Here is a 27,894-nt window from a genome sequence, read left to right on the forward strand (position 1 = left end):
TCCCCATTCTACACTCACATTTATTTTACACAAATTCATCCCTCCCCATTCTACACTCACATTTATTTTACACAAATTCATCCCTCCCCATTCTGCACTCACATTTATTTTACACAAATTCATCCCTCCCCATTCTGCACTCATATTTATTTTACACAAATTCATCCCTCCCCATTCTACACTCACATTTATGTTACACAAATTCATCCCCCCCCCATTCTGCACTCACATTTTTTTCTCTCACAAATTCATCCCTCCCTATTCTACAATCACATTTATTTTACACAAATTCCAAATTCATCCCTCCCCATTCTACACTCACATTCATTTTACACAAATTCATCCCTTCCCATTCTACACTCACATTTATTTTACACAAATTCATTCCTCCCCATTCTACACTCACATTTATTTTACACAAATTCATCCATCCCCATTCTACACTCAGATTTATTTTACACAAATTCATTCCTCCCCATTCTACACTCACATTTATTTTACACAAATTCATCCCTCCCCATTCTGCACTCACATTTATTTTACACAAATTCATCCCTCCCCATTCTGCACTCATATTTATTTTACACAAATTCATCCCTCCCCATTCTACACTCACATTTATGTTACACAAATTCATCCCCCCCCCATTCTGCACTCACATTTTTTTCTCTCACAAATTCATCCCTCCCTATTCTACAATCACATTTATTTTACACAAATTCCAAATTCATCCCTCCCCATTCTACACTCACATTCATTTTACACAAATTCATCCCTTCCCATTCTACACTCACATTTATTTCACACAAATTCATTCCTCCCCATTCTACACTCACATTTATTTTACACAAATTCATCCATCCCCATTCTACACTCAGATTTATTTTACACAAATTCATTCCTCCCCATTCTACACTCACATTTATTTTACACAAATTCATCCATCCCCATTCTACACTCACATTTATTTTACACAAATTCATCCCTCTCCATTCTGCACTCACATTTATTTTACACAAATTCATCCATCCCCATTCTACACTCACATTTATTTTACACAAACTAATCCCTCCCCATTCTACACTCACATTTATTTTACACAAATTCATCCCTCCCCATTCTGCACTCACATTTTTTTCTTCACAAATTAGTTCACCTGACACAGCTAAGACATCAATCAAATGCAGGTAAGAGTGAGAGAGGGGAAATTAGGCATTTGAATTAGGCATGGAATCCAAAAAATAAAAATATGTTTAAGCTGAATTTATGAGATTTAAAAAGTTCACGCTTTCTATATGTGTTATAATCAGTACATTTTATAGATTTTCATGAAACCCTTAAGGAAACCCTGATAGAATTTGTCTGTCCCAATTTACATCTCTCCCTTGATAATTCAAACACCAACTCAATTAAAAGAAAAAAAAAAGACTGCAATATAAGTCCGGGTGTAGGTTACAGAGGGTGTCACAGAATTAGGCAAAAATTAACTTGGTTTTGCCTTTGAAATATTTTGACTATTTTTCGTTGTACATGCGTACAATGTTATCTAGGGTGAATAAGTGTATTTCCAGGTAAGCGACTGTATTAACATGTACCTCGCCAGAAATTACTTGCAATGAGGGACATTAATAACATGATATGCACGGGTATTTTACCCTGACTATTGCTCACTCTCCTATGGATTTAAGTAAGATCAATTTCTAAACCGACACTGGTCTTTTGGATTACATCAAAGAGTGTATGCTATCCACTGTTCTTCAGCCATAGGGGTAAGTGTTAAATTTTTATTTCATTTGATATGCGAAGCTTGTTCGATTTGTAATGTCTTATCGCGTAATACTGCATTTATTACAACGCAGATTTGAACTTTGAATTACAAGTCACTATTAGAGGTTAATGTATTAGCATATATCTAGAGATTTTACAGAAACTATTATTATGACCAATTTGGTTTTATTGTAGCTGATTGTGACTGTGACGCTGACTAGAGTTTACCAGAGAAGTCTAGAGCTATCTGAATCTATTTAGAGCTGTCTGGAGTTTCCAGAGTATTTAAGGCTGTGTGCTGTCGATACGTATGTATATATGTGCATATGTCTGAGCCACGGATGTAGACATAGCTAATTCAAAAGGCTAATGTATGCTGTCTCTACGTTTATACGTATGACTGTACATGTGGTGGATCCATAAAGGGTGCGAGCGGCCGATAAGAGTGGGCCAACCCAAGGAATCATGCGACGGTACAAGGGGTCTAGAAGCATACGTTTGGTTCAATTGTTGTTCCAATTGGGTGCATTTTTTTACGTTCATAAGATTATTTTGAATCTTAGTTGTGTTCCAAGAAATTATGTGAATCTCTCTTATAGTTTATAACATTATTTGGAAACCCATTTTAATATCATAAGATTATATTGAATCTTAATCAGAGTCCATGCTTGAGATTATGTGAATCTCTCTTGTAGTGTATAATACTGTTTGAAACGTATCAGAAGTCCATGAAGTTTCTTGGATCTGTACTTCATATTGATTTCATATTTTTGGTTTATTTTCAATGTGTGAATGTTGTGTAGAGTGACTGGGTCAATCGTATGTTGACAGCATGAAAGAATCATTGTATTTTTACATCATATATTTTTCTTTATCAATTCATTTCATAAATTTCCATCTTCTCACATTGTGTTTGTCTTATTCATTTAGTCCAAAAACCTACTTGGTTTCTATTCTGCGACAGAGGGACCTCCCAAAAATGAAGAAATGGGTGTTGTCCTGCTAGACATCAAGACCGTGGGGGGGGGGGGACTGGCAGGTGGTAGCACTTTTTAATGGCTTAATACTCATTTTATAATCACATTGAGATCTGTAAATAAAAAGGTTTATCAAATTAAACTGTTAGCTATACAGTACAAGTTACCTTCAGTTTCAAGATCACCGATCATTAAAAACAACTCCATGAGGTTTCAACACATCACATACATGTGTGCCTCACTGTGTACCTGCAAAACATTTATGTGTATTAAGTCACCAGTTTTTGCACAATAAAACAAGGTTCCTTTTGTTAAAAAAGTAGTTATTTATTTCATGCAAAAACCAGCAACATTGAAACTCAAAATATGAAATTGTTTTATAAGTAAAATATTGATGCCATGAATTCTAGTAACTAAACATCTGTTCATCCTTGAGCAAACATCTAAGTGCAATTCAGAAATTTTAAGTTCACTACATGCATTGGGACTTTTGGAACTATTATCTATGAAGCAAATCTTTGAATTCACTTGGTTGCCTTGATATCTTTGATCACATTTGTGAATGGCTAGGTTAATTGAAGGTAGACTAATTATGACTTACACAATAATACTTATAACAGTGTTTGATAAGTCAACTGAAATGAGTTGACTTCACACACCACTATGACTAACTCTTATTTAGGCACGATTTGCAAGTATTTTAACTTTTTCATTTGTTCTGTTTGATTTCATGCAAAATACATAATTCACATGATAATACAAAGCAGGTCTGCATATAATTGAATGTAACAATACAACAAATACATCAAAACGAGGTCAGCAGTTAATTAGGTTCTCACAGAAATGCCTGCAGACATAGACATGACAGCAGATTGACACTTCACATTTGAATGCAAGACAGCATATCAGGTTTATGATGATTACACTGAAACCAAATTAGTTGTTGTTACAGGGTTTAATGCCATTTTTCAGCACAAGATAGGCTATACATGGCGGCCCATATAAATGGTGGAAGAAGAACCTGGGAAAACGCAAGAAAGAAAAAAAAAACACAAATTTATATTGACAAAACTTAATTATTACTTATTTCTTAAAGAATTGCCCCCAGTAGGCATTAGTGACATTTTCATTGATCAAATACAAATAGAGGGAAGGGACAGGGGACCTATAGGGGGAAAGTACGAGTCGAGGACGCCATGGGGCTAAGTCACAAGGCACTACGTGAAGTGGACAGGCCCATGGAAGAGCTTGGAAATACATCCCATACAGGAAATTATGCATACACACAGAAATAACGGGGTGTTATAAATACTGGTTAATAGGGCTATTCCTTACTTTCACTATACTATCTTTTCTAGAGGTAACGTCTCATTAGAGCGCAAACGATTAGAGCTTATCACACTAGAGCACAAAAAATATTTTTGTCCTACTAGAGCTAATCTTATTACGGCACATCCCATTAGAGCGCGAAGAACTAGTATCACTAGAGTGCGAACAATGAAAAACACATTTGTTGACTGTAACTTTACATTTATTTTAAATGGGTTGATTCAGAATGAAAAACACATTTGTTAACTGTAACTTTATATTAATTTTAAATGGGTTGATTCAGAATATAGCTAATACCAGTTATCAGTTCAATAGCATCAATGCTCCCATCGTTGTACATTACCGTCAGTCTCTGAATGCGTTTTTCAATGTCCAAATATTTCTTGTTTGGACATACCACTTCTTGTCCTGCAGTGATTCGCAGTCGTGTAATGGCAGAACTTACCTGCTCATCTCAAACTGCTGTAAGTAGACGCCAGATGTTTGGATGATGTCTGTTGACTAGACGATTAAAGCGGTTATGCCATCCCTCACAATGATTGTTCATTCGTAGGTTGACCTGTATATTTCTTTATGACATATACTTCCTTCTTCAGACACTAGGTCTTGCAACTGGTTTCTATATCATGGTCGCTAAATTATAGTGATCTTGACCAAGGATCAGTCTATTACAGTATTGTGTTATATATGTATCTATATTGTTTTATTCATGTAATATCGTGTTTGTCCTAGGAATGACCACTTTATATATTTTAATTTGCATTACATTTTTTATCTATGTGTTTATTTGCGTACAAAAAAGAATAAACCAGTGTAAGGTATAATAGTTGTATAAAATTATGTGTATTGATGGTTCTCTGGTTTCTGTCTACTAATTATTTTCTAATAGTGACGAGACTGCCGTTTTTGTACATATTATAATATATATATATAACATCAAAACGTGATGGCAATTGAATCTTATTGAACTTAATTTTTTTCTCCGCGCCCTATTGTGAATGTGCCCTAGTGAGATTTTTTACACCCTAATGGGATTAGCCCTAAAATTTTCAGCGCCTCACTGAGCAGCATTCAAATGGGATGTGCTCTAGTGAGACCAAACCTTTCTAGACTATACAGCTCCCACTGTATAATCTCGAACTCCCCCTTGCAGGTTTGACTCCAATAAAAGCAATTTCGGCCATTTTGTTTCCTAAATAAAGTAGACTCAGCCTGCTCGAGCAAGGAGAAATATATACAAATAAATGAAATATGGACCCTAGCTCGAGCACAGCCAGTCTTATTCTAATTTATGCGAGAAACGACACGAATGATCACACACACTAGGCCCTTTTTTATTATGGGTTGTTTTTGTATAATAACCAAAGGTTACATGTATTATATCCTATGCTTCAATGCATGGCAGACAAGACAGCCAAATTAGCTACAATGCAGATATACCAATTACCATATATGACAGACCAGTGAACTACATGGCAGACAAACTGACTGCCAGATATCAAGGAGCAATGAACTACATCTGCAACAGATAAGGGCCAGAATACCATTCTGGAAATCATCATTGGATGCAGCAGGGCCAACATTAGCAGCATGTGCTGAGAGATGCATAAATACAAATCCAGTTAACACCAAATAGTTATAACTGTACCTGGCCATCAACAAATAATTACTATTGTTCAAAAATATGCAAGTTTCATGACCCTATCTATGAGTACATACAGATGCCCTTCAAGTAATTCTAATGACCCATCCTTGACAGTGTGGCATCTGTCAATCAACTATAGCAGTGATTCAAACAAGCATCTGATCATTTCAGTCATCAGCTAAGTTAATTTGCATAATCAGGTGGGTCAGAAAAGCTTTGCTTCAAGGATTTAGGCAAACTGAGAAAATTAATTACTACATACAATATAAATGTTTAGCTGGTTGAAAATCAGAAATTTTTCATCCAATTTTCATGAATAATATCCAGTGTTTATTGTTTCTGAATGCCAGAAAAACTTTCAAAATAAAAAGCAATGGTTTTTGGGTAATATACATGAGCAGTCACCATGTTTGCCATATTTTCGAGAGTGTGTGTGTGCAAATGGCAGAAGACAGTACAGGTCATATTACGACTGCTGTGTTTCACTTAAAATCCTAAAGTTTGTGAACACAGTGTCCCTCACCCTCCAAATTTGTGGGGCACAACATTTTATAGGAACAAAGGCCAATAATACTACATAAGGCATTAACAAATGCTATAAAAATAGATACTGAAATGTTAAAAGTTTGACAGTTTTGCCAACTTGACTCTATGGCCTGCATCGTACCGTAATATTCTCCTGGGACACCTGCATCATTGCAATAAAGGTTTCATCATGTGCTCAAATAACTTGCAAAAATATTAAAATGTTTTTATATCTGGTTGACCTGAAATGAGCTGTACCAGAGAACACTCCGCTCTGGCTCTTGTTCTCATATAGTGTACACCCATCATCTACCAGCATGTATTTTAATGAACACCAATATTTTCTGAATTACTTTTCTCAACAAACTAACAAATCAATAAAAAATGTAAAATTGTATTTTCTCATAAATTTAGACTCTCTTGTCATTTTTCAAACTCAAATTAAATTTTTCTCACACTCAAGACCATCAAACTCTTACACTGCAACCTGTATGACTACCATGATAATTCTTGAATGTTTTCACTGCCATGATAATTCTTGAATGTTTTCACTGCCATGATAATTCTTGAATGTTTTCACTGCCATGATAATTCTTGAATGTTTTCACTGCCATGATAATTCTTGAATGTTTTCACTACCATGATAATTCTTGAATGTTTTCACTACCATGATAATTCTTGAATGTTTCAATATAGATACTCACTGCCATCTTCATTTTCAGTGTCTTTTGTGATTGTGGCCAATCCTAGTGCCAACAAAAACATGGATGGATATCCAATAATTACAAGTTGCATTATTTCAGAATATTTTTCTGACCCAAAAAGTGTGCCCAGGAGGTTGGACAGTCATGATTTGGCAGCCATAAGACAATGCACACTGAATGCACAACACAGTGTATGTAATCATGGATAGATTGGAATATATCCCTCAATATTATTATTTCTCTGCCATTTTGTAACAGGAATAAAAGGATTTGATTGTCTCAAACAAAAAGCCAGATTATTAGACAATTATAAGGTTTAATTAGAAATACGCTTCTCTCTTAACACATTAACCCCTAGCGACGACTTTACAGGGCAGGAGGTAGAAGCCTACTGCCGAGCTCTGTAGCGTCATGGTCATTCATGATACACTAAAGTGGTGGTATTATAGAAAGGTAGACAGATGTAGCTCTACAATGATACCAAATAATCTGGAATATCTAGTTGCACTACAAAATACAGATAGAAAAACTTCATTTTTTGGACCCGACTTTTTTTTACGCAAAATTCGCCCGTGGTCGTAATCCCATTTTGTGTCCAGATTTTAGACTTTTTGGTCTCAGATCTAAGGCAAACCGGTATGAACTGCAAACAGACAGATGAGCCTTTGCAAAAAGTAGGATAAGATGGGCATCTGGAATAAAGAGTGGTCTCCATACAAAAATAATGACTCCATTTAGCAAAAAAAACCAAACTCCAACTTTTACCCTTCTGCTCATGCGCGAGTCAAATAGCCAACGAAAAATGTTTCTAACACAACTAGGCAGTATGTTATTAAAAGATGACCGGCGATTTGGTATTTTTGAGTCTATTCAGAAATAGCTTTCAAAATGTGTTTCCTACTTGATTTTCAGGCAAAAATGGCAAAAAGCTCCAGGGGTTAATGTGTTAAGTGATTTACAGAATTAAATGCACATCAATTTCTGTTTGAAAGTTAATGATGTTGTCTTGTCTCTATCCAACCTTATAGACTATAATCAGCTGTTCCCTCTGTAAAAAGGAATGGGAATATAACTTCCCATATGATATCTAAACTGTACCTTTAAAAACTTCTCTGGAGTAGGGGGATGCAAAACTGTCCAGAAGCACTATCCTGCAAGTCATAAAAGGCAACTAATGAAAGCAGGACCTGTGAAGGTTCAGTGGTTAGTATGCCAGACTCACAACCAAGAGGGTTCTGGTTTGATTTCTACCACCATGTCATGGTTGTGCCTGCCAATTGTTCATGTCCTTGGGCTAATTGCTCATGTCCTTTGGGCAAGGCAGTTTACTCAAACTGCCCTGGCACTAAATGGTCTCCTTGTGCTACAAGCATTGAACCAAACTGTACCTTCAAGGTTATATGCACATAAATTGAAACTTATCCACACCCACTTTTGAAAAGAAGAGTGAAACCAACTACAATTATCTTTCCTTTAGAATGAAAGACAGAAAACAAAGGAACAATACCTGCATAATGGCAAGCAATATTGTCATGTAATCTGATCCAAGTTACAATGGGGTCCAAACATCTTAAACTTTAGGTCCTTGAAACAACTCTCCCCCATACATTCTAACAGACTGATACGAAAACATGAAGACTTTTTCAGCTACCTTTATTTATACCCATTAGAGCTAATACAAACTTCCCTGAACTAGAAACCGACAGAAAAAATCCTACATACCTTACTGCTGTCTATCATCAGAGACCTGTTGAGGTTGTATAGACATGTAATACAGGCAGTCTGGTAAATATTTACAAACAAGACTTCTGTTTCTTTTGACAATTCTAATTTATCACTGCTTGGTCTGTGTGATCTACACAAAAAGTTACCTTTCTATTTATTTAGATCATTTTACAACAATGCAAATTCAACACAGACCATAAAATGTGAAACTTTGCCAAAGAAAAGTAAGCATGTTTGGAATATCATTAATTTCAAGGGATCTTTCTCCCTTTTCAAAGTCCTCTTCACAACATCTATAAAATTCCTTTACTTCAGTTCACCAATACAATGCCAAAAGCACAAATACACAGACCTTGTCACAGCCTTCCATTCTGAGATCAGGCTATTGATGCCCCCAACAACATCACTAATATTTTAGTACGTCGTATTTATACCTGAAGCAACTAAGCTTCTAATAGGGTAAAGAAAATAAGTAATTGCGAAGTCAGGATTTCTAGACTACTTTTTATATTAACACAAAAGTCCAATCCAACTGCATAAAGAGCCAGCAGATCTGGGTCTATGTGCTTTGTTCAAAGAAATGAGAACAAACAACACAGACACTGATCTGCTGGTACATTAGGCGATAAAAGACTGGAATCATGGCTGTTTTAAGTTGGACCTGATTTACTGGTGAGTACAGACAGTGTGCAAATAAAAATATTGGAATGAGGGAGATCAATGCTCTTTTCCCTAACCCAAGGCAAACTGTATCTGACTTACCTTGCATATCAAGACAAACATACCGTCCATTGTTAAAACATAACAAAAAAACAATGGCCCTAATTTCTCCAATGATAAGCCCCTACCAGCTGGGGTGGCCCATCCAGAGAGGTGAACTAGGCAGTTGCCCATGGTGCCATTAAATAACGGGCCAAATTTGAGAAATTAACAGTGAGGGTCTGACTGCATGGCTCACTTAGTGCACAGCTGCTGACAGATATTCTTGGGCTGCCCCTGCATACCTGATAATATGACCACTATACACTTTAAATTTGTCTTAGCCAGTTAGAACAGTACTCTATAATAAAGTCAGTAACATTTACCAAATGTATCCACAATTTAATCAAGACTGAGACAATTAGAAACTCAACCTTTTCCCTCTAAAAAGAGGCTTAGGCACACACCTAAGGGGATGTTTGGGAAAGGAATACACATCAGGATAGAATGCAAGTCCCTTGGACTGTCACCCCAGACTCCTGTCTTAGGAAATGTGGTTGATGAATTGTATCATTTTCTCTTTGTGGCTCTTTGATGATTTTTTTTGAGGTTGCACACAGCACTGTGACTGCATCTGTTGGAAAAACTTAGTAGATTGCCCCTGAGGGTGGCCAATGGCCCCTGAAAGTGATTTACTTTAGTATGCCTCATAGCCGATTACAATGGGTCAGGAGCAGGTGTGAAGGATCGATACTAATAATCCTTTAAATTAACTGAAGCCGTTGTCTGGATGAGTTCCCTGAAGTGTGTCTCGGCTTCCAATGGTACAGTCTTTAGAAGGTCTTTACTGGGGTTAAGTAAGATAAATCGATGAGTCCAGCACAACATCAGAGCAGATGTGAGGAAGTTCTGCTGACCAAGCCACTGCGACAGAAACTGCATGGCCACATCTTCCAGTAAGGGCTGAGATGAGGTCAGCATCATGAGATGCTATTGTGACTAATAGCTGAGCTTTTTTGTCAGTAGCTTCAATTGTTTTAATGGAAAGGCATGCCCAGGCTCCAGTAAAGATATCCACTTGGGATGCACCAACTATCTTGGGAGGCTTAATAGGTCACTCAAAGAACGTGGGGTCCCGAGTGGCAGAGTGGTCTAAAGCATTCTCCGTTACGGATCACTGCCATCTCACCTCTATCTTCATGGGTTTGAGTCTCGGATTCAGCCAATGTGGGTATGTGAGAAAGCTTGCCAGTAGCTTCTCGTGGGTCAGTGGTTCTTTCCGGGGTTTTCCTGGGTTCTCCCTCCACCATTAATACTGGCTGCCATGTATAGCCTACAATATGCTGACAATAGGCACAACAACAACAACTCAAAGAATGTACCTGGTAACTCGAAACTGACCATAGGTCTCAATGCAGGGGAGGAATGGACCACCCTCTATGTCACTGAGCAATGTCTTGACCTGTTGAGAACTTCTCTGATACATTCTCAATCATGGAGGAATGAGGAAGAAGCAGAACTGGCTATGGTTGAGTCCCAGATATCTTTTCCAAAATGAAAAGAATCTTTTTAGATTTTGGGCACAAGGCTGTGCATAAAGGACTTCACTTATTGCCTTATCAAAGGACCTTACATTTCCTTCTCCTGGTCCAACTCAGAGGAGTTGGTGGGCCTGATAGGAGACGTCATATGAACTGATTCTACCTCAAACTCACTTGAGTTGATGTGTATAGATAAGGCATCATCACCTTACACACTTCAAGCAAGCGAGTGGCTTCAGTGGAAGTGATCTAGGAGCACTCTACTCCATATCAAGTTCTTGGATGAGGATGAGATTGCTTGTCTTTCCTGGATTATGCTAATTACCTACAGCCTTCCGGGTGGTTGCTTCCTGATGAGGAGGCGATGGAGGGACACAAGCCGTAGCATCACATCTACTCTAGGTCCAGGATCCAGTGGCCCAAGAGGGAATATGGTACAAATTACTCTGATTCATTGAGATAATAAGGACAGGGATACCAATCCTCTTTCCCTAGTCTGGACCCACAGGGCAGCAGACTACGAGTCCTGTACATCGTGTAACGGAGGAGTGAGGAAAGGGGGAACTCACTCTGATCCCTATCCCCAAACCATGAAGGTCTCTAAGTAAGTACCGGTGGAAAGTCAGTAACCGATATAAAATAACCGGTGGCTGGTGATTGGTGCAAGATGACCAGTCAAAGGGACAAACTGCCTATTGACCAGTCACCATACACTGACCATTCACATTGACAAACTGATCAGTGATTGGCTACTTGTGACACCTTCATTATTGCACATATTTAAATAATGATTTAAAGAACTACCACCCAGTTTCTTATCTCCCATTCATATCATCTTAGAAAAGGTTGTTCTATCCCAGCTTGTATCTCATCTAAATTCAAACAGTCTTTTTAGCAATGTACAATCTGCATATCGCCCATTGACACAGTACTGAAATTACTCTTCTAAAAGTAGTTAATGACATTCTCTCTGCGTTGGATAGCGGAAAGATTACAGAGCCCTCCTTGATTTGTCTGCAGCATTTGACACTATAGACCATGATATATTACTTCACCATCTCCAGCATGTATTTGGCATTCATGATACATCCTTACTGTGGTTCAAGTCCTACTTGGTCAACAGGACACAAATTGTATCTGCAAATGTAATACACTCCAGCCCAGTTGATCTATGTTGTGGTGTTCCACAGGGGTCTGTTCTTGGACCTGTTCTCTTCATTCTGTACACTCAGTCGCTCTCAAGTGTCATAGATCATCATCCAGTGTCTCACCAATTGTATGCTGATGACACCCACATATACAAATCTAGCCACCCAACTGAAGTTGATGCTACCATCCAAGGTGTAGAGAGGTGCATTTCTGATGTGAAATCATGGATGACATGGAACAAGCTGCAGATGAATGATGACAAAACTGAGGCCATTCTGATCACAACACAAAGACTTTTTCATTCACATCCTTTACCTCAAACAATAAATATCAGCAACACCAACATTAAATTCACACAATCAGTATGAAATCTAGGTGTTACTCTGGACAGTACTCTCACATTGCACCAACATGTCATGAACATATGCAAGGCTGCATATCTTGAGCTGATACGCATCAGCTCAATTCACAAATATCTTTCAGTTGATGCCACTAAAACACTTGTGTGTTCATTAGTACTTTCAAGACTGACTATTGTAACTCAATTCTGTCTGGTTCATCTCAATATTTGCTCCAGAAACTTCAAAAAGTTCAAAGCACAGCTGCTTGCATCATACTTTGAGTACCACAATCAGAGCACACCTCCCCGCTGATCTGTACCCTGCACAGGCCATCCATTCGATCCAGAATCAAACAAAATCTGTTCTCTGTACTATGTTTTACTGTCGGACTCTAGTCCAACATACGTATCCGATCTCACCCATGTGTACACAGCAGCAAGATACTTAACGCTCCTCTTCTGACAATCGTATACTCATTATTCCCACTATGAAAACAAAGTCATATGGACAGTGTTCTTTTGCATACCAGGGCACAGCAATGTGGAATGAATTGCCCACTGAACTCAGACACAAAGACACAGTGATCACATTCAAGAGAGCTCTCAAAACTCACTTATTTCGACTTGAGAACAAACTTAAAGACCTAATAATGTTTCCTACCTTAAATATTCTCAGCATGTTTTTTTTAATGTTTTCTAATTTCATGGTGTTTGTTTTTGTAATCATATAATTATGTTTTTTATCTTATAGGTGTTTAAAATTGTAAAGCGCTTAGAGCTTCTAAAGATTAGGCGCTATACAAAATCCTCATTATTATTATTATTACATATTTAACATAACAAAAATTAAATAGTCATAATTTCAAAATTATCCAATTTTCATGAGTGTGACAGTATATAATGAGGATTCATTTTACTTTTATGGAATGGTTAAACTTTAATAAAGTCATGAACTTAAACACACAAATGAGTAGAAGACACTATCTCAGCTCTGGTAAGCCATCAGCTAACACCATAAACCTTGAGCTCTATGTTTACTCTTGAGATGAGTACCATATATACTGATGTACAAGCCCAGTCCAAATGCAAACAACATAATGTGCCAGCAGATCAGGGTCTATGCTGCTTCCTCGATTGAATATTCCTAACAAAATCTGCAGAGACCCTGCTCTACTAGCATATAATACATTGGCAGAGCTGGGTCTGTGCTGTTTGCAGCTGGACTTATAAGTGAGCACAGATGGTAACTATGATTCACCTGTTTTATGAACTTCTGACCAGAGGCCATTGATGCCCTGGCTATCATTTAAGACCATGTTACTACCCTCACAGGAAAATTGCATTACACAGGCCAGTTACCATATTTATCCAATGATAAACGTATACTTGCTTACAAGCCCCCCCCCCCCAATTTTACAAATTTGTGAAGAAAAAGGGAAAATATGCCAGCAGGGGTATTGATAGTAATAATGTTGGTAAATTATTTTCCATGGTCATCAATGTCTGATAATAACTCCACTCCCTACATTTTTACATAGGTATGTCTTATCATGGTAGAAATAGGGGCAATCTATTTAGTATGCATGCTAAATTCTGGCAAAGCCTAACCCCTCCTCCCTTTCCTATACACATGCATACTTTTTTTACACACCCCACCTGCATATGTACGACTGACGCATCCCCTGCCCAAATTCTATAGAACAACCTATAATTAATCCACGCAGAAATGATCAAGGATGTATAATATTAACATGTTTAATAAAAGAGATAGTCCACCTACATTGAATGTCTGGCTGCATCAAAGAAAAAAGCTGTGTAACTTTAAAAAGTTTGTCTAGTGTCTGCTAAAATTCCAATGCCAACTAAACCAAGTCTAACAGGTGACGTATTAGACAAATTATTATCGAGGTTTTACACACACACACACCATTTCCAATGCGTACATACATTATCGGTAGTCTAACCCCTATGCAAATGTATGCATTTGGGTTACCCCCCTCCATGTGTATGTAATAAATCGACAGTCCCATACAGCATTAATGACTTGTATCCTTGTTTATCACGTTTTTAAAATTCAACTTTGCAAGTTCCTCAACTCCTGAAATTTCCTTTTCAACTTTGTAAGTCCCTCTATTCCTGAAATGTCCTTTTCAACTCTGTAAGACCCTCTACTCCTGAAATTTCCTTTTCAACTTTGTAAGTCCTTCTACTCCTGAAATTTCTTTTTGAACTTTGTAAGTACCTCAGCTCCTGAAATTTCTTTTTGAACTTTGTAAGTTCCTCTACTCCTGAAATTTCCTTTTCAACTTTGTAAGTACCTCAGCTCCTGAAATTTCTTTTTGAACTTTGTAAGTCCCTCTACTCCTGAAATTTCCTTTTCAACTTTGTAAGTCCCTCAGCTCCTGAAATTTCTTTTTCAACTTTCTAAGTCCCTCTACTCCTAAAATTTCCATTTCAACTTTGTAAGTCCCTCTACTCATGAAATTTCCATTTCAACTTTGCGAGTCCCTCTACTCATGAAATTTCCTTTTCACCTGCAATTAATGAGATCTTTTGGGATGTGTAAAGAACTGTCCTGAACACAAGATATATTTGAGAGAATTGAGGGATGTATTTAGATATTAAAAATAGGAATTTCAATAAATTTTATCTGTCAGTTGACTAGTCTGCATAAAAATTACTGAGATGTGATTTTCAATCTTTAAAATGCTACAAAAATATAAAATACACCAGTCTAAAAGGATAAGATGAGGCATACAAAGAAGCTTAGTTTTTATTTGGTTTTGTGTTGTATGGATCAACACAGGAATGCTTTACAGTGCTCAAATGGACTAAGTGCCTTGTCCAGGGATACACCATGGAAGCCAACCCAAGCTGATCTCCCAGTAGGTCTTTCTACACCTAATTTTCTTTGATAACATTAGATGTACATGTAAGCACACCATTTGGCACTAGACTTTCAGATATTATCTCTTTTTTTTCCTCCATACCTATATCAAAACAAGAACTAAAAACAACTGAGAATACTGTGGTGGAAACATGAAACTGCTGGATCCCCTGATAGCTTGGAAGGATTTATTAGTACATGATGAATATGTGGGTTTCTTTTTTTTAATTCATGCAGTCAACACTTCCCTACTTGAGATCTATTTTGTCAACTGTGATTTACAGGACTGCCTTTCTACTCACCAGATGTTAGCAGTGATGTCATTTACTCGATCAGATTGTGTCTAAACACACACATACACACACAACTGCAGTTACATGAAGCACTGGCTGATCAGAAAATCATCTGCTTATTTACCATTATGGGCATACAACATAGACCCTTATCTACCACAAGCCTAGAATTTAACATTATGGGCATACAACACAGACCCTTATCTACCACAAGCCTAGAATTTAACATTATGGGCATACAACATAGACCCTTATCTACCACAAGCCTAGAATTTAACATTATAGGCATACAACATAGACCCTTATCTACCACAAGCCTAGAATTTAACATAAATTTCTGTTCAGACAGAAGGACTAGTAAACCTAGAAATTGACTAGTCCAACTGAATCTTAACTAGTCCTTCTGATAAAACAATGTCAGATACATATAAAGATTTACAAGCCTTTTATCAACTGAAATTATGAAAACTGACATGAAATTTACTAGCCATGGGCTAGCAGATTACCAATAATTTGGACCTTTCAACTGGCAGCATGTTATGCAATCGTAGATCTAGGTCTATGCAGTCTACCACTGGGTGCATGATAATATGGGCATCTGAAAATCTAATATATGTGTTTCTAATGGATAATAGAATTTAGTATTTACAGTAATTATTGTTATCTTTCATATAATGCACATCATTATACTCTCCTTATGAGGGCCTCAATGGAGAATAGTCCTTGACTAATGTGTCACCCTCTATAAATAAAGTATTATTATTATTATTATTATTATTATTCATGTTGATTTATGTCCGACACACATATGCCCTCTTGTATTATGCAATAGTACCAGTATCAATGCAGACAGAAAAGACATTAACAACCGTGTAAACGAGTTGTCAACATTGTGAACCCTCATTTTTCTCAACACTGCGAACCCTCATTTTCAAACTACATGTATCCGACATGCTGGTCTTTGACTTTGTTACAAACAGGTCTTCACCCCATTTCAGCAAGGAATGTATGGAAATTCCAGATTAATTTTGTTATGACTTGAATGATATTAACAGTGTGTTTTCAATATTCTTGAGAAAATAATATTAAAAAATATAATTTTTTACAAAACAGTTGAATCTGTCACAACTTAATGGTGAATATTAAAAAATATAATTTTTAATCCTTTAAGTACTTTTTTTACATATGCCTATGCGGTGGCCAAATAGAATGTTATGAAACATTTTTGGGCCAACCTGTTTATAATTTAAGCAAAAGACGACATGTTTTATTTACTGGTGTATGTGAATGTATTCCTTTGTAAGACAATAATTTGCTGTCAAAACTTTACATAATTCCTCAAGTCCACTAAATATGTTCTCATTTGTTCAGTGTTTTATATTTACTGACCCTTTCTGATAAATATCTTACCCCGGTGTTGACATCTTACTCAACATTTCCCTACCTGTGATACAGCAAATTGTAGGCTCCAGTTTCAACACTTCCTATTTTTATCAGTAAACTCTTTAATGTTAGCACGTTTGTCTTTCACAGTATCAGCTATAGTGTCAAATTAATTATTCCACTTTAATTACAGCTTATTTAACAATTAACATGCACATATCACATCTATAAGGCACTAACCATTCTTATCTTTTATCTCAAGACATATTTTAAAAATTTCCAAAAATATGATGGATATAATATGGTGTTATTTGGCTATAAATCAGATCAGGATATTTTCCCATCATTGACAGACAGAAATTAAGCATAAACGTGACAGAGCCCTGACCCAGATCATTCAATTGTTAGTTCCTAATACAACCACAGTATACCATGGTATGTATCGTAGTATGTTCAGAAATACCACAGTATACTGCGGTACATAAGTTTTCATGGCACCAGCTCTAGTATCTTAAGATGTCACTCGTACCACTGTCACAAGCCATTAGAGGAAATCCGCTACGCTCTCTTTATCATCCTTGGCTGCCAGCGGTAAATTTTTCTCATCACTCATGAGTACGCATAAACTGGTTCTGCCAATTACTATGAATGTAAGTAATATTTTCTCGCAGTGTTGACCCAACAAGACATTTCATGCTGTTCTGAATGAGCCAATCAAAGTTTTTGTTCTAACCAGTCATTTATTGATTAACAGCACTGACACTTCCGTCATTATATAGGAGACTGTTACAATGTAACAGTGTTAACCTATTTTTTTTAATGGGTATTCATGAAAGGCCAGGAAATCTTGTTGCATAGCAAACTACCACCCATTGTTAGTAACAACGCTCATACTCAGTTATTTTTTTTAAGTTGATTTACATCTTGCAGAAAATAAAACTCAATTAACCAATTGCAATTAAATTCGTTGTATAAACTAGGATGAACTATCTGATATTGTATAATGTAATGAAAGTTTATTCCAAAAGTTCTAACTGGTGCTTTATCTTAAATAGACACCTCCTTTTCCTTTTTAAACTCGCATTCCTTTCCAGCACAGTTCAACATAAATGCTGCTGAAAAATCAAGAAATGTGGCTGCTATCTAGAAATGTAGAAGATGTTTGATAGCATGCATCAAACTTCTAAGTTAGATGCTTAGTTCTCTGAAAACTGACCCATCTCATTTCAACTGGTACCCTGCCCTCCTTGTTTTCATTTTAATGCCATAAGTCCACAATGTGATTGACTGATTGGTTGACTGATCTGTAGTAAACTATAACACGGGACCAAGACATTTGTTCTTATTGTATTCCACGTCCATTTACAAACATTTCACCCATCAGAAATCAAAATATAACTAGTGCATGAACCAGTACAGGTCTCAATGGTCATGCTTCACTTGCTAACATGTATAATTTCAAAAACATTATAAAAAAATTAGAATTGAGTTATCAGCACTAAATAACCTATCGTATATTTTCACTTGTAAGTCCAACTGATAACCTATTGTATATTCTCACTTATAAGTCCAACTGCAAAAAATATCGACCCTGATCTGCCATTGCCAAAAGTGCTGACAGGTCAGGGTCTACATATATGCTGTCTGCTCTAGTGATTACTGTGAACAAATTGCATAAATGCAGATCTGCTGGTGCATAATGCACCGAAAGATAGCGGTCTGTGACCTGATTTATAAATGAGTATACCAGTAAAATGTATGTGTTGCAGTGGCATCAAACATTAAGCCAATTACTGAGGAAAGAAAATGGCCATTGGGAGAGACTATACTGCTATAATAATATCTGTGGTAGCCAAGATAACGATTGGCTACTTTTCACAAATGGAATTTACATTTGTAAGAAATTATTTTGTATTCGCCACTGTTTTATCTGTCTTTACCCATTGCTGTCATTACCAACACATTTTTTGTGGGAACCTAGAAGAGACTATTCTAATAAACTTAACATACTGTAAAAAGTTCAAATTGACACAATACCGAAAGTGTAATGTAGGAAGTTAGCAATTTGTCCGCCATCTGATTCACAGTCAGTATATTCTAAAAAATCAAACAGCAATCATATGAAGATAAGAATCACTCAAATAACTTGTTCTTTTCCTGTACTAAAACATTCTGTTATCAATAACTGCTAAAGCGTCCAGGTGGGAGAGGAACAAAAATATCGACCTGCATAAATTGTAGCTTTATAATAGAATTAAACATTTGTGCGTGTGTGTGTGTGATTTGAATTTTTAACATAGCTTTGAAATTTTAAGTTACATCCAGGTGGGAGAGGAAAACACCATTCTATTATCAATAACTGCTAAAGCGTCTGGGTGGGAGAGGAACAAAAATATTGACCTGCAGAAATTGTAGCTTTATAATAGGATTGAACATTTGTGCGTGTGTGTGTGTGATTTGAATTTTTAGCATAGCTTTGAAATTTTAAGTTAAATCGCTATGATGTCTTTAGTGTGACAGCTTATAGTGATGTCTAGCACTGGGGCATCATGCCACAGACATGTGGCATGATGTCCCACCCAGTCACATTATCCTGTCACCAGGCCGACCAGTCCTAACACTAACATCTTAATGCTGAGTGTCTAGTGAGGCAGCTGTTAGTACCATTTTGTAAGACTTTGGTATAACTCAGCCGTGTTTGAACTCAAAACCTATCACACCCGAGGCAGATGCTCTGACCTCTTAGGCCACTGGATTGGTCCAATTCAAAATGTTATCAATCCTTAGAATTATGTACATGATTCATACAAATCCTTAAAATTATGTATACGATTTATATAAATCCTTAAAATTATGTAGATGAGTTATATAAATCCTTATAATTATTTATATAATTCATATAAATCTTTAGAATTATGTACATGAATTGTATAAATCCTTAGAATTAAATATATTATTTATATAAATCTTTTTACAAAAGTTTTTTTTGTGTGCAACATCTGAAATAAAATTTCAATTAGTATAGAAAATGATACTTTGTATCTAGGAGCTGAGTTACATATTGGCATTTATTTTGATTCTATCAGCTGACTCAAGCTGCACATAAACACTGCTCTCTCAGCATCTATATCTGTGAAAAAATACGTACTCACCTCATTAACATCTCTTCAGTATTCTAGTATTGTATAGGATCTCACCATATTTGCTTGGATCCAGGCCTAGAAAAAGATGTAAACAATATGCATTAGAACATTTTGGATTCACTCCACACAAAGAACCACTAGCGGACGGTATAACATGATCAGAAAAAGTGGAAGGATGCTAAACGACACAGAAGCCAGTGCACAATGAACACACACACCTACAGCACAGCTCAGCTCAGCTGTGTATCATTCAATGATCAGGGGGCATCTCAAACCACAATAACACACGTATTGCATGTGGCATTGATATTGGCAATCAATAGTTTGTATGTAACAGTAAAACCTGCTTTTCAAGGTCATGAAGTCAGCTAAGCCCTTATAGAAATCTTGGCTTATATGTCAGCATGGAGTAAAACTGACAAGTTTGCTGAGGATGTGCAGAACTTGGCCAGAAATATAATATAAAAGATAGTAAGTAAAATTTTTTAAAAATTTCATTTAGTTTTATGAAAAGATATAAATTCAAGGCAAACAAACTTGTTGGATCTCCTTAACCCTGCATGAATATTTCTCATCTAATAAACTGAATAAAACAAACACTTATATATAAACAAATAAGGTAGATAAACACAACTAAGGTAATTAAATACAACAAAAGTAGGTATACACAAGACAAATAAAGTAGGTATACACAACAAAGGTAGGTATACACAACACAAATAAAGTAGGTGTATACAACAAAGGTAGGTATACACAACACAAATAAAGTAGATATACACAACAAAGGTAGGTATACACAACACAAATAAAGTAGGTATATACAACAAAGGTAGGTATACACAACACAAATAAAGTAGGTATATACAATACAACAAAGGTAGGTATACACAACAAATAAGTATACACAACAATTAAAGTAGGTATACACAACAAATGTAGGTATAGACAAAAAGGTAGGTCTACATTGAAATTTGATAAATGTAGCCTGCATGGCATACAAGGAAAATTTTTAAACTTTTTTAAAATAGAAATTCAATCAATATATTTTATGTTGCATACAAGTTTTGAGGAAATTTATATGTACAGATGTACGTATTTAGAGCACACAGTTGAAAAACCTTTATAAAGTGCCATAAGTCGAGCTTAATTTATTACATTTCTTTCTTGGGAAATGATAATATAAAAAATATGATTGGAGAAAAGCTGTATTGAAACATTTTTAGTAAAAACTGCATGGAAATTTGAAGAATACTGCATTTGCACCCGTCTACGATAATAACCAAACTGTCTACGATAATAACCAAACTGCAGCTTCTGAACATATCCTCTATTTCATAAAAATAAAGTACATCTGTGACATTCTGAACACATGTTGTAAGTAAAGGCTGCATCAGTATTGTCATGTTATAGAAGAATCCTCAGAAATTCAAAATGAAAGCTCCAATTTTGAAGCAAGTGAAATGACACTGTCTGAGCGAGTCTTTCCCATTCAAAGATGGAGGGGTTAGTTGTTGTTGTTGTTGTTGTTTAACACCATTTTTCAGCACACGATAGGCTATACATGGCGGCCAGTATTAACGGTGGAGGAAGAACCTGGGAAATCCTCAGAAAGAACCACCGACTCTCGAGAAGCTACTGGCAAGCTTTCTCACATACCCACATTAGCCGAATCCGAGACTCGAACCCACACAGACAGAGGTGAGATGGCAGTGATCCGTAACGGAGAGCACTTTAGACCACTCGGACACTCGGGGCCCCGGAGGGGCTAGAACGGTTCTGATAATGATGTAGAAAGAACTGCAAATTCCTTGGAAACCACCAAATTGAATTTGTATCAGTTTGAACCATATATTTCCAACTCCAATGAATCCAAAGCTGTAGATGAAGATGACAGTGAAGAAAGATTTCTAGGGGAGGAGGTTTATTCCTTTTTGATTTATTCTCTGCCTCATTCTGGAGTCAATATATGTATTTATTTCTCGCTAGCACCTCTTTACCGAAAAATATAGTCTATCAACTCATGATATTTACTGAATAATTACCTTCATGACATTTTAATATTATTTCCAGACTGGATATTACCTTCATGACATTAGAATAGTATTTCCAGACTGGATATTAATTTCATGACATTAGAATACTATTTACAGACTGGATACTACCTTCATGACATTAGAATAGTATTTACAGACTGGAAATTAATTTCATGACATTAGAATAATATTTACAAACCAGATATTACCTTCATGACATTAGAATAATATTTACATACTGGGTATTACCTTCATGACATTATAATAATATTTTCAGACCGGATAATAATTTCATGGCATTAGAATACCATTTACAGACTGGATATTAATTTCATGACACTAGAATAGTATTTACAGACTGGATATTAATTTCATGACATTAGAATAGTAATTACAGACTGGATACTATCTTCATGACATTAGAATAGTATTTACAGACTGGATACTATCTTCATGACATTAGAATAATATTTACACACTGGGTATTACCTTCATGACATTATAATAATATTTTCAGACCGGATAATAATTTCATGGCATTAGAATACCATTTACAGACTGGATATTAATTTCATGACACTAGAATAGTATTTACAGACTGGATATTAATTTCATGACATTAGAATAGTAATTACAGACTGGATACTATCTTCATGACATTAGAATAGTATTTACAGACTGGATACTATCTTCATGACATTAGAATAATATTTACACACTGGGTATTACCTTCATGACATTATAATAATATTTTCAGACCGGATAATAATTTCATGGCATTAGAATACTATTTACAGACTGGATATTAATTTCATGACATTAGAATAGTAATTACAGACTGGATATTAATTTCATAACATTAGAATAATATTTACAGACTGGATATTACCTTCATGACACTAGAATACTATTTACAGACTTTATATTACTTTCATGACATTAAAATAGTAATTACAGACTGGATACTATCTTCATTACATTAGAATAGTATTTACAGACTGGAAATTAATTTCATGACAATAGAATAATATTTACAAACCAGATACTACCTTCATGACATTAGAATAATATTTACAGACTGATATTAGAATAATATTACAGACTGGATATTAATTTCATGACAATAGAATAATATTTACAAACCAGATACTACCTTCATGACATTAGAATAATATTTACAGACTGATATTAGAATAATATTACAGACTGGATATTAATTTCATGACAATAGAATAATATTTACAAACCAGATACTACCTTCATGACATTAGAATAATATTTACAGACTGATATTAGAATAATATTACAGACTGGATATTAATTTCATGACATTAGAATAATATTTACAGACTGGATACTATCTTCATGACATTAGAATAATATTTACACACTGGGTATTACCTTCATGACATTATAATAATATTTTCAGACCGGATAATAATTTCATGGCATTAGAATACCATTTACAGACTGGATATTAATTTCATGACACTAGAATAGTATTTACAGACTGGATATTAATTTCATGACATTAGAATAGTAATTACAGACTGGATACTATCTTCATGACATTAGAATAGTATTTACAGACTGGATACTATCTTCATGACATTAGAATAATATTTACACACTGGGTATTACCTTCATGACATTATAATAATATTTTCAGACCGGATAATAATTTCATGGCATTAGAATACTATTTACAGACTGGATATTAATTTCATGACATTAGAATAGTAATTACAGACTGGATATTAATTTCATAACATTAGAATAATATTTACAGACTGGATATTACCTTCATGACACTAGAATACTATTTACAGACTTTATATTACTTTCATGACATTAAAATAGTAATTACAGACTGGATACTATCTTCATTACATTAGAATAGTATTTACAGACTGGAAATTAATTTCATGACAATAGAATAATATTTACAAACCAGATACTACCTTCATGACATTAGAATAATATTTACAGACTGATATTAGAATAATATTACAGACTGGATATTAATTTCATGACATTAGAATAATATTTACAGACTGGATATTACCTTCAAGACATTAGAATAGTAATTACAGACTGATATTAGAATAATATTACAGACTGGATATTAATTTCATGACATTAGAATAATATTTACAGACTGGATATTACCGTCATGACATTAGAATAATATTTACAGACTGGATATTACCTTCAAGACATTAGAATAGTAATTACAGACTGATATTAGAATAATATTACAGACTGGATATTACCGTCATGACATTAGAATAATATTTACAGACTGGATATTACCTTCAAGACATTAGAATAGTAATTACAGACTGATATTAGAATAATATTACAGACTGGATATTACCATCATGACATTAGAATAATATTTACAGACTGGATATTACCGTCATGACATTAGAATATTTACGGACTGGATATTACCTTCATGACATTAGAATAGTATTTACAGACTGGATATTACCTTCATGACATTAGAATAATATTTATAGACTGGATATTACCTTCATGACTAATATTAGAGTATAATTTATCTTCTAAACACTCTAAGTGGAAATTTCCATATACAGTTCTTATTTTTTGTATTACTTATGCTAATAGTTGATTTTTTTTATAAACCATGAAATGACATACCATGGAAATTTCACTGCATCAAGCTGTGAAAAGACTGTGTCAAGCTCCTGGTTAATATTAAGTATTAATTTCAGATTTAATTACAAGTCTATGCAGTTACTTTTCTCTGCCAAATTTTAGTCTTCAAAGTTAAAAACTAGGGGCAGATGAAGACGTCTTCCATAGCAGAAGCAGAAAGACACAAATCTATAAATTACACAACACGTCACTCCCTCGTTATAATGTTGTTTATGGAGCCATGCATAAAGTAAACCACCTCATCATGAGGCTGCCTTGCAGTACAGTTTATCACACAATTTAGCATTGCATAACAAAATAGAATCCATGGCCAAACCAGCTTTAGTGTTATAATGGATGGTGCTATAGCAATGGAATGCTGTGTTATAATGAATGGTGCTATAGTGATGGAATACTGTGTCATAATGAATAGTACTATAGTGATGGAGAGTGCTATGTTATAATAAATTTTGTTATAGTGATGGAGTGTTCTGTTATAATGAATGATGATATAGTGATGGAGTGCTATGTTATAATGAATGGTTATATGATGATGGAATGCAGTGTTATAATAAATGTTGCTATAGTGATCAAGTGTTGTGTTAAAATGTATGGCTATAATGAATGGAGCTATGGTTATGGTTGTTGCTGTTGTTGTTGTATGGTTTAACACCATTTTTCAGCACACAATTGGCTATACATGGCAGCCAGTATTAATGGTGGAGGAAGAACCCGGGAAATCCCCGGAAAGAACCACCTACCCTCAAGAAGCTACTGGCAAGCTTTCTCACATACCCACATTGGCCGAATCCGAGACTCAAACTCACGCAGACAGAGGTGAGCTACGGTTATAGAATGGTTTTCTTATAATGAATGGTACTATAGTGATGGAATGCTAGGTTACAATGAATGGTGCTATATTGATGGAATGCTGTGTTATAATGAATGGTGCTATAGTGAAGGAATGCTATGTTATAATGAATGGTTCTGTAGTGATGGAATGCCGTTACAACGAATGGTGCTATAGTGATAGAATGCTGTGTTATAATGAATGGTGCTATAGTGATGGAATGCTATGTTATAATGAATGATGCTATAGTGATGGAATGCTGTGTTATAATGAATGGTGCTATAGTGATGGAATGCTGTTATAATGAATGGTTCTTTTGTGATGGAATGCTATGTTACAATGACTGGTGCTATAGTGATGGAATGTGATGTTAATGAATGGTTCTGTAGTGATGGAATGCTTTGTTATAATGAATGGTGCTATAGTGATGCAGTGCTGTGTTATAATGATGCAGTGCTGTGTTTTAATGAATGGTGTTAAAGTGATGCAGTGCTGTGTTATAATAAATGGTGCTTTAGTGATGGAATGCTGTGTTATAATGAATGGTGCTATAGTGATGGAGTGCTGTGTTATAATGAATGGTGCTATAGTGGTGGAGAGTTGTGTTAAAATTAGCGGTGCTATAATGATGGAGTGCTGTGTTATAATGAATGGTGCTATAGTGATTGAATGCTGTGTTATAATGAATGTGCTATAGTGATGGAATGCTAAGTTATAATAAAAGATGCAACAACTACAAAATATGCGTTTCTTTCATGATCTTTCACAAACAGAAAATGACAAATGCATTTAATATACACTTCTCTTTCTTGTCAGGATATTATTACATATTGTATTCAAGACTGGGATACAATCAATAAATTTGCAATGAAATGAGACTTTCTTTGAAAGTGGAATAAAGTTAACTTCTAATATGTACTGTACACTGAAGAGATTTCTTTGTTCTTTGATACAATAGTCTGAAAAAGCACTTTAAACCCGTCCCATCAATCAACAATCTAAAACATTCATTCTGTCAGAGGTACATATGAACACACTGTATACTTAACCTGGTGTCAGCCTGACATGAATTAATGGATTCAAAAGATATGTAAGGCCCTCCAAGATTTATCAGGAATGTCGTTAAAGACTATAGTCCTAGCTGGGGGGGGGGGTATTTGGGAAGGGGTGAAAACTTAAAAAGTGTAACCCAATCCAATTACCAAGTAACTGTCACCTCCACATCCATGTAGAAATCGAATAACAAGGGAAAAAGAAGTCTCAAAATTTTTCTTGCATATACACATGTACTCCTGATGATAAAAACCGATGAATAGATACATTTGCATCCTAGCTGATACAGTATATAAAAAATTAGAATTGAGTATTGATTTTTTATGTGTATACTGAAAACTGCCATCTGAGACACATCTATATGAAGGACAACTGTTGATAAAAGACAACATTTATGAAATCTACTTTTATTAGTTTACTTACATAAGCAGTACATTAATCCCTTGGCATATTGCACCTCATTATAAGGTGATCCTCTTTAAAAGGACGGTATGTATGGATCCCACTTGATTATATAAGACATCCTACAAACCAGTCTTCCCAAGAATAGCATTACTAAGTCAGTGATGTTATTTCAGTAGTTTAAAATGGTCAAATCTGATGTTACAAGAAAGACAATCTAATTATGTAGTCCATTTTCCACAAGATTCAAGAACTTTGGCTAATACGTATGATTTGGAAAATTTGTGTCATGGAATTGTGTGTACAATTATAACCTTTGTATCTTATATGAACATAAATGTAGATTGGGTGTCACTGCCACAAAAAGCATTACTACTGTGTATGATTTTAGCCTTGGCATAAAGCACTACCCACAGTGTATGATTTTAGCCTTAGCATACAGCATTACCCCCAGTGTATGATTTTAGCCTTGGCATACAGCATTACCCACACTAAGCCAAAGCAATTCTGAAAAAGCAATTTCTGTTCACTTACTGCAACATGTACAAGTGCAACAGACCTGGGGAGCCAGTTTAACCTGTGTTATCCAGCCATGGATATTTTCATTTCCAGATAACAGCACATTTTTTCTCTATATTGTCACAACCCATAGGAAACTTGTCAAGGAACTCTCAACTTTACAGTGCCTTTTATTCTCCATATTACATGCATCACAACCCATAGGAACCTTGTCATGGAGCTATCAGATTTATAGTGCCTTTTATCTACACTGTCACACAACCCACAGG

At 35.4% G+C, this 27,894-nt stretch overlaps 1 protein-coding gene across 1 annotated transcript in view; it reads right to left on the bottom strand.

The window, feature by feature from the left end:
* Positions 1-20,297, bottom strand: part of LOC149781109 (uncharacterized) — a 123,942-nt gene extending 103,645 nt beyond the window's left edge. Inside the window, exon 1 of the mRNA XM_089935199.1 lies at positions 20,117-20,297. The gene's annotated coding sequence lies outside the window, so the exon portion shown is untranslated. The remainder of the gene's footprint in view (positions 1-20,116) is intronic.
* Between the last annotated feature and the right edge of the window lie 7,597 nt (positions 20,298-27,894).

This window comes from Sinohyriopsis cumingii, chromosome 15 (assembly GCF_028554795.1).
Source record: "Sinohyriopsis cumingii isolate HCF-2022 chromosome 15, ASM2855479v2, whole genome shotgun sequence".
Classification (NCBI taxonomy): Eukaryota; Metazoa; Mollusca; class Bivalvia; order Unionida; family Unionidae; genus Sinohyriopsis; species Sinohyriopsis cumingii.